The sequence below is a fragment of the Nothoprocta perdicaria genome, unplaced genomic scaffold (assembly GCF_003342845.1).
Source record: "Nothoprocta perdicaria isolate Ctin4 unplaced genomic scaffold, notPer1 scaffold_64, whole genome shotgun sequence".
In the NCBI taxonomy this organism is placed as follows: Eukaryota; Metazoa; Chordata; class Aves; order Tinamiformes; family Tinamidae; genus Nothoprocta; species Nothoprocta perdicaria.
In genome coordinates, this window is record NW_020455910.1 from 1,066,902 (window position 1) to 1,076,292 (window position 9,391).

Here is a 9,391-nt window from a genome sequence, read left to right on the forward strand (position 1 = left end):
GGGCTCCCTGCGCCGGGGGGGGGCGGCGAGCGCGAGCGGTAACGGCCGCTTCTTGTCGGGGTCTAACAACAGCTTTACGTACACTGCGTTTTGTTTTGTAAGGACAAACAAACATTTTTCATGTAAAATAATAAGTGTAGTTTGTAACAAGCTACAAAACTGTCTTTTTTTCAGATGGGAATCAGCTTGACAAATGTGATTTGAGTGAAAAACTGCCCAGATGTTACGATTCAAAATATTTTTGTATGAACTTCAAATGTCCTGTGTTTTAAGATTTTCTGGGCTGAACGAGCCCTTCCTCATAGTGAGGCAGGGGTCGATGTCCAGAATAACTCCCCACAGGACAAGAGAAGATGGCCTCAACTCACAGCAGGAGAGGTTCAGGTTAGACATGAGGAAGAATTCCTACAAGGAAAGAGTGGTGAAGCATTGGAACGGGCTGCCCAGGGAAGTGCTGGAGTCCCTGTCCCTGGCAGTGGTAAAGAAGGGGGTAGATGAGGCACCTAGGGGCTTGGTTTAGTAGGGCCTGAAGGGTTTAACGTTGATCTTGAAGGTCTTTTCCAATCTCAATGATTTTGTGTTTCCTGAATTACGAGATCAACTTTATATGACTGAATATGATCAGGAAGCAAAAACTCCTGGTATGTTCTATTGAACATTAAATTCTTTAAGTTTAAAAATCTCATGCAACAGCTGACCAAGTCTCTCTGACTTTCATCAGCGACGGCTCCAAGGCTGAGGGTAGCGGACGGAGATGGTGGAGACAACGTGTGTCTTGTGAATTAAACATAGGTGAGACAGAAAATTAAATGTAGAGAATAAATGCCCTGGAGGATTTTATCTGAGCTGCAAAATTACATAGTGCTAGAACATGCTAATTAAGGCCATGCAAAGCAGTTAGTGTAGACAAGAACTGTCATGTTTAGCTCCTGGGTTACCTTGGGTCAACAACAACAACCAATGTTAAACATAGTAGTCTTTGTTTATATTGACTGTTATATTGAGAATTACGCGCTATTCAACTCATATAATGTATTTTTCCAGTGTAGGCAAGCCCCAGGAAGGCCTGGGTTTTACTGGTGCTACAGACACGTAATGAAGTTTAAAGGCTGCTGTTTATATGCTTTATCTCCCCTGAGAAGTAATTACAGGGGTGGAAGCTCTCCTCCTTCTGTAGTTTTGTTCCTGGTTTCTCTCCTCTTATCTCTTATTTCTCTTCATTCCCTCTCAGAGCAAAACAGTGGAAACAGTGGAATTCTCTATTCTTACTCTTCCCTCTGGATGTTGGTAGGAGAGAGGTGGATCTGACAGCAACTTCTCAACCTGGCACCCAGAGTGGTTTTGTTCCAGATCAGAGAAGGACTTGAGAACATGAATAGCTGCAAATAAAATACATTATATATGTGGATTTAAATACCTGCTGACCAAGAGTCTGGGCATTTCACCGTGCACTCAGAGATGCCAGTGACAAATTTTCTGGACATTTCAGTGGTGCTGGTTGTGGCCTTAGATGCTCTATTCAATGCATTTAATAGTATTTAGTARGCACAGTGTATGTCTAGCCACGGAGCACAGGAACAGTGACAAGGTCTGTACGTTACAATGCGATGCTKTGAGCTTGTAACCAAGACCTGCCTCTTGGAGAGGCCCTGCTCCTCAGTCCCGCCCTTACAACGGGAAGTGGGAATGCCCTTGGCACCACATTTGCACTGTTGAAGGGAGAACAACTATACATAGATGCTGCACGCAAAAAAAGGCAAAACGAAACAAAAAGCCACTCCTAGCCTTTGCCTTTGGAGATGATTGCATTTCCTCCAGACAGAGATAAATAACCCCCCCTTTGCAAACAACACCTAACAAACCGCTAAATATGAGTGATTTGAGTGAACGAATCGATCATGCACAGGCAGCCGGAGCCCGGCCCCTGCTCCAGGAGCCTCCAAACCACTCATCTTTCCTCACAGATGTGTCAYTGCTTAGTGCACCTACCAAAACCATGGCTTCAGTTTAATGTTCAGTTAAAAACCCTGCTCTAATCCTAAAGCACTTGCTTAAAACCAGGCTGCACCTTCTCCCACACGAAAGAGTTTGCATCACAAGTGCAGTGCTTTATAGAAGGATTCTGCACCTTCTCTGCCAACATACAGGTCTCGGTCTCTCCTGCTGAATACAATATACACAAATAGCTTTAAAAATAGCTGAACTTTATGATTAAGCATAATTGATTTTTTTTTCCTATGAAAAATACACAAGCTGCTGTTGAAAAGATTGCAGGCCTTTCTGTCACATACTTAGGAATATAAACTTCCAATCTTTCATTTAAAGAACTAGCAGTGTGCACAGGTCCCGGCTTGAAAGCACAGCGTTTCATATTTGTGTCCTCATACAGAAGTCAGTTCCTTTTTTGAAAGTGGACATTTGGATTTCATCATCAAGCTGAATTTAAATGGCCRTTTCCTTTTCTGCTTTCCTTCCTTTGACTTTGGTTAGTGCAAAGGTTCCTGCAGCATTGGCTTAAAGGCACCAGGTCAACTTTTCCTGTTGTAAGTCACAAGATGGTAACTTTTTGCTTGTTTCCATCTATCCAATTAAAGTTTTGGGTAAGATCAGGGGTTTTATCTTTTTTTTTTATTTATTTTTTTAATGCAAAGCAGGTGTTAGAGGCTGCATTTCTAGAACACGAACTCAGCAAATACCTGGCAATTTCAATAATCCAATTTTGACATGAGTGGGAGCCTTTTAAAATTTGGCAGACCGGGTCCTGAACAGGCAGAAATTTCTGGATATGCTCCCCCAAGCCATACTGAAAAAGCTGGAGGATCATTTTTCTGTGGAGAACTTAAAACATCTAAAAAAATAGGTTTCCTGTCATCCTTTTCAGGGAAGAGGTCTTGGTTAGACAGCACAAACCTCCTCTTCCTTAGAAAGTACCCAAGTGTAATTCCTCCTGTTTGTTTTGTTAGAGAGCAAACCCAGGTATAATTCTGCCTTCAAATTTTCATTGGCAGGTTGCCATTATAAATCATGGCTGGATTATAAAAATAATGGTAAAATCTAGCCATACTTTGGGCTCTTTTCGTCCACCATGTGAAAATAAAAATCYCCCTGAGACGACAGTGCGGATTTTCAAGGGGATGATTTTCCTCCTGTGTCCCGAGGCGAACATCAGGTATTTTCCATTGGAATTGTGTCTCCTTTTGGATTTGTCTCTTGTCTTGGACGAGTCTGGTGCAGTCACAGAATCACAGAACCCTTAAGGTTGGAAGGGACCTCAGAGGTCATCTAGTGCAGCCACCCTGCACTCGCAGGGTCACCCGGAGCATGGGACACAGGGCTGCGTCCAAGTGGGTTTTGAAGACCTCYGGAGAAGGAAACTCCACAGCCTCTCTTGGCAGCCTGTTCCGGGGCTCTGTCACCCTCACTGTTAAGAAATTTTTCCTTAAGTTCCTGTGGAACTTTTGGTGCTTCAGTTAATGGCCATTTCCTCAAGTCCTATGGCCACCACCGAAAAGAGGCCGCCCCCTCCTCCTCACTGCCTCCCTCGAGGTATTTGTAGACACTGATCAGGTYCCCCCTCAGCCTTCTCTTCTCCAGGCTGAWCAGACCCAGCTCYCTCAGCCTTTGCTCACAGGGCAGATGTTCCAGGCCCCTGATCATCCTCGTAGCCCTGCGCTGGACTCTCTCCAGCAGCTCCACAGTCGCCCTGCTCTTGCCTCGGCCTCTCCTCTCCCTCAGGCGCTGTATGAACAGACCCTGTTCCTGACTCTGCGTTCCACCAGGAGTCGTTCCCGCCTCATCTTGTCGTCTTTGCCCTGCGATCTGAGAAGTTCTCCAGAAATAGGACTCCTGTCTCACGCACTGAAGGGGATTTACTCTCCAAGGGAGAAATGACCCTTGTAATTTCTGAACTTGGCTTTGAACTTATATTTGTTAACTGRTAAAATTCCTACATATTGCAGATATTTAATGGGTTGTAAGGCCTATGGTTATTAAGCATTGATTTTTTGGTTATTTCAGTGGCAATCCTAGGATGATGTGAATCTCCCACTGGGGAATCCACACAGCTTCAAGCTCAGCGAGAAGCTGCAGGTTGGTGTTAGGGGGAACTTACCTTGGTGCCATGAGAGGTGCATTAGTCTCTGTAACAACCGCCCATGTTCAGGGAAGGCCTAAGCAGATTTGTCTGTGGCCAATCTGTGTTGCCAATCTGTGGGAACAACAAACACGGATGAAGCAAGAGGAGAGCGCAGAGAGCTCCCTCTGCCCCTCCTCAGCGCAGGTTGTGTAGCCAGCCCCGCTCGAGACCCTGCTCTGGGGTTTCATGCTCGAGACCCTGCTGTGGGGTTTCGTGCTCGAGACCCTGCTCTGGGGTTTTGTGCGTGGCGGCAGTCCCTGCAGCCACGCACTGCCTGCGTCTGTGGGGCATTTTGGTCACCCGTGTTTCCTTTTGGGTCCCCACTGCCTCTCGTGCTGCCTAAACCAGCGCGCCCCAGCTTGGCTCAGTTGTGGCAAGCTACGAAGGAGTGAGCAGCATCAGCTTAGCRCCAGGTAATGCAATTTAGATGGTCTGAAAATGTGCCTGGATTGCAGTGATTAGCCCCACCCAATCCCAAATTCCCGTTACTTCTGAAAGGTCTCAGGCTTCCCCAGTTTCTGGAGTCAGGCATCATGACTCTGAGATGTGGCTTTTCTTAGTCATGGGTGTTTTGTGCAAATTCTGAGCCCAGCATTTCTCAACACAGCTCAGAGCAMCCCCAGGAAATAAAAAAACGTTAGAAAAAATAACAAAAAACAACCCAAGTAATGAAAGAAGACAAAATCACGTGTATTCCAGTAGAGCCTGAGGTGACGATAGTGGATGGAGAAGACTTGACCTTTCCTGCTTCCAGCTCTCACACACAGACTGCATCAGTAATAAAACCGATCAATCCGTCATAATGTCCTTGGCTGACAGGCACAGAACCAATTTTCACATTCTGTATGGATAAACATACTATATATGTGCACGAGTGTATTGTATAAATATGTACGCTATGTATCTGTAGTTTATCCACAGAAGCTGTGACTCRGGATCCCAAGCAATCCTTGCCACATTCCCTGTCCTGCTTAGCTCCTGTCCATGAACGTGAGTGCTCTGCGGCACCTGAGCTTCGCTGAATCCATAAATCCCGTGGCAAGTCTGGCCTGTTGTGCCGAGCCAGGTGCAGGAGTCATCGCTGCAGATGGAGCCCCCGTGGCTGGCTCCATCCTCCAGAGCTCCCTTCCCTTCGCGTCTGAGGACTGGTTATGCCCAGCAACAAACTAATGAGGTCTCCCTACCCGAGAGATTAGTGCTAACAAAGCCTCCAGGCAAGAGACAGACCCTGCTGCCTGGCAATGTTACTTTTCACAGCAAGTTATAGCTGCCCTGCCTAACTCCCAGAGGGAAGCCAAGCTGCTGGTGAAATTAGTCAGCCGGGAGGTCTTGTCCACTGCAAGCTCTGGATTGGGTGGGCCGGGCTCTGGGCTAACCCTGCCCTGTAGGACTTGGTCAGAGGGGCAGGCGCTCCACGCGTGGTGCAAGAGAGTTGTTTGCATTTAACCCTTTCTGAGGCTGGCTAAGGACCATTCCAAGCCCTGGAAGTTGCTGGAAAAGCTCTTTGACAGGCAAAGTTGGACTGTTCCTGGGCTGTTCTTCCATGTTCGGCTCGTGTTACCCCAGAGAAGGTTAAAGGTGTGAGTCAGCTCTTAAGTCCATACATCAAAGTGGCACTTTTGGCTAGGAGTGACAGTGGGAGAGAACGTGAGGGTGACAGCAGCCTCCGACTCCAAGCACCTGCTGTTCCCGAGGGCTCAGGCTCAACAACTAATACCTTGTTCTAAGATGTGTTTTTCTCTCCTGTGCTAGTATTTCAAAATGTGCTACCTAATGCATTTCAAAAAATGTATCTTTGACATCACCGCGGTGAAAATGCTCARGTATTAGTAGAATTGTTTTGTTTTGTTCTGCAGAATGACAGAAATGGGCGTTAGAGTGGCTTCCAAGGTTTGTGGGGAAACGCCATGGCTGCGACTGTGACTTTGGAAAAGTTCAAGATAAGAGCTATATGAAAGGCACATAAGTCAAAAGAGCTCTTTGTGACTGCATTTATAAACACGATCGCTCCAACGTCAGTGCTTGAATAATTAAGGTGGTGTAATGAGATGTAATTGCCAGAGCTGCAAGGACAGTAAACACAACTGTAGCATTATCAGAACAAGCGGAGATTCCAATGGTGCAACAGGTCAGTTGGCTCCAATGGCACCACCCTACCTGGAATGGGGGAGCGAAGGGTCCACGTGCAGACCGAACATGAACATGTTGTACCTGAGCTCTGCCACTATAATTAGCACAAGGCTGAAGATTTACAGATCCTGGGCACAAAACAGTGTGATAAAGAATATCACACAGTGTACATAACTTTGAAAGCAGCTCAGAGTAAATATAAGTTTAATATTCCAGGGAACAGTGTTGCCTTAAGTAACTRAATGTCTGGGATTATCAGTGAAAAGGTAAGATTCTGTGGAAGTATACAAAATGCAAGGTTTTAGGTGCAGACTGAGGAACAAATGAATAGGGAGCAGCCCTGCAGAATTGTTCTAGAGGTTGCAGGCTGTCTCAGAAAAACCCAGCTTCGTATTAGGACACACAGATGAAAACAGAGGCTACAAAACATACCAAGTAAATMTTCCACTATTCGCAATATTGGCCAAACTCAGGTGGAGCTCGGTGAGCCTGGCCTGTGGCACCAGGCTGGAGAGGGATGCTACAGGGGAGAGCAGCAGGAATGGTCAAAGCTCTGGAACAACGTGACTAATGAGGARAGATTGGAAAATGGAGGTGCTTGTTGTAGGGAAGAGAAACCTTACAGAGATACAAGAATCGTCTTGAAAAATACAGAGATTTCAATTAAATAAGACATTGCTGCACAATTAGATTGTGGTTAGACGTTATGAACAACTTTCTAAAAATAAGGATAGTGAGCTATATTGCCTGGGCAATGTAAATCTTTCTAAAAAGAGATCAGGGAGTCAGGAGTGACAAAGATAACTCGTCCATCTCTGGCAAGTGGGATGATAGAGATGACTTCTTGATGACTGCTGAAGATCCCTTTTCATCTTTTTTTTTTTTTTAAGATCATTCAAAAGACAAGTGTTTAATGCATTTTTAATGCCTTTTTTTTTTTAATTCATGCTATTCATTTACTTTTCATCTTGGAAATGGAAATCAAACTGTTCAGCTTCAGTCAGCACTGATTTCAGGTTTTTCCTGTACTCCWTAGCAGCACAACACGCCCGTTTTCAAGTTGCAAAGACGTCAAGACAAAGCTTAACATGATGCTAAGAGATTTGGAGGAACAATCAGGCTAGCCAAAATAATTATTACGGGCTCCAAAGAAAAATATCTCATTAATACATTACATTATACATTAATACATTAATATAAGTCCCTAGTCTTGGGTCTCAGGGAATCTGAGTGATGCTTTAAACACCTAAGGCTGTTTGGACAAAATGTACAATTTAACTGGGAAAAGAGGAGTTCAGTATAAAGCCATTTGGACCTGCTGTGTGAACCAGTTGTACCTGCTCTGGTTCTGCTCCCACTGCTGCCTTCGTTGAGATAGATATATATATACACATATATATTTTTCCCATTGCAGCATTCCTGTGACAGGAGAAAAACTAATCCTTGTGAAACTAACCCTACTGCCTAAATCCCTGGARCTCTAGGAACATTTGAATATGTTCCCGACTTCACCTAGTTTCACATATTCCTCGTGAAAGGATTCTAGCTCACCTTCAAATTGCTTCAACTTCATTACAGCGATCCTTGCTGCAACACGCTATGACACTTGCTTCCTATATAATCCTTGCTGCGACACGCTATGGCACTTGCTTCCCAGAAAACATTATATTCCTATATAATGTTTTATAAAAAGGATAAAAATGCCCCTACTTATTACTATTTATAACTTTTGTTGAATGTGGAGTGCACTTTGACTCCCCTCTCCCCAGACTGTGACAGCAACACACACTGGTAAGGAGTCATTCTGTTCACTGTGTCCATGTTAACCTTATATACGAATATTCCAGTGATCTAAACGTTGGGTAAAGCCCAGCCTGAGGCCTGGCTGAAGATGAAGCTCACGCTCCAAGCACTGATAAGGATTTTTTAAGCGCCCTTGTGTGGGGATTGCCACCCTGTGTGAGCATCGGGATGCACTGCAGGGCAGTGCCCGGTTCTCGGAGCAAGAAGCGCTCGGAGCAGAGCTGCACTTCTCCAGTGCAGCTCTGCAACAGCAGCAGCAACTCGGGATCCTGGGTGTGTTTGCTATACATCATTCTACAAAAAAAGACTAACTAAATCAGGGGGAAAGCCCAGCACATAATGATGCCAGATTAACAATATTTTACAGTGAAATGGGGCCAAATAATGACTGGGACTTTACATTGCTAACATACATAGAGCCCACCTGTGAAATACATATAGATGTAGAGTCCAACATGAGTGGAGACCCCTCACTGACACCTTTGACTGGAGCAACGTGAAAGCTGCAGGGGCATGTGGAAACTTTCCAGACAACAGCAGTGCCTTTCTCATGTGGGAAAAACTAACTAGGCTTCTATCCACACAATAAAATTAAACAAAGAAGTTTGCACTAATTAGCTGCTTATTTTATGAGCTCTATCCCCCAAGGATTTTTCCTTTTTTTTTTTTTTTTTTTTAGCCCAGATCCTTACGAGTGAATAACAAACACTTGCTCAAAACTTGGTCTGCTTTAGGAAGTTGCCATTAAATATTAGAACAAGGGACTGACTGGCTGCTGCTGTGACTCATCAAAGAGGTTGGTAGAGCCCGGCCCGCTAGGGCAGTCCCGTCACAGTAATTGCTGGCTGCAGCCTCCTGCAACAAAGAAAACGGTATCTTTACACTCAGACGTCTGATTACAGCCTGTGGGAGTCATATAGTGACATAACTGTCCAAATATAACAGTATGATTGTCCAAATAGGTCATTCTGTTCACCCAGAATATCCGTGAAAGTTTTACGAAGGAGCACGTGGGCTCTGCAGAGCTTCTTGTCCTCTCTCGCAGCGGAGCTGCGGATGTGGGTGCCCCCCTGCGCACTGTGCAGGGGATGGAGTGATGCTCTTTTCAGGACAGTGCTCTCAGATGACAGAAAAATGCAAAAATGGTACCTTGAATGAAAGATCTATTTGTAACACAGTTACTGGGGAGGCACAGAGTAACTCACAGATGTGCATGAGTTCCCTGAATGGACTAACTGAATTTTTTTTTATGACAAAAGATTACAAAATCTTCTCCAGGGGAGAAGGTGAGAAGTGAAGCCTTGCCCTCACATACGCCAAACA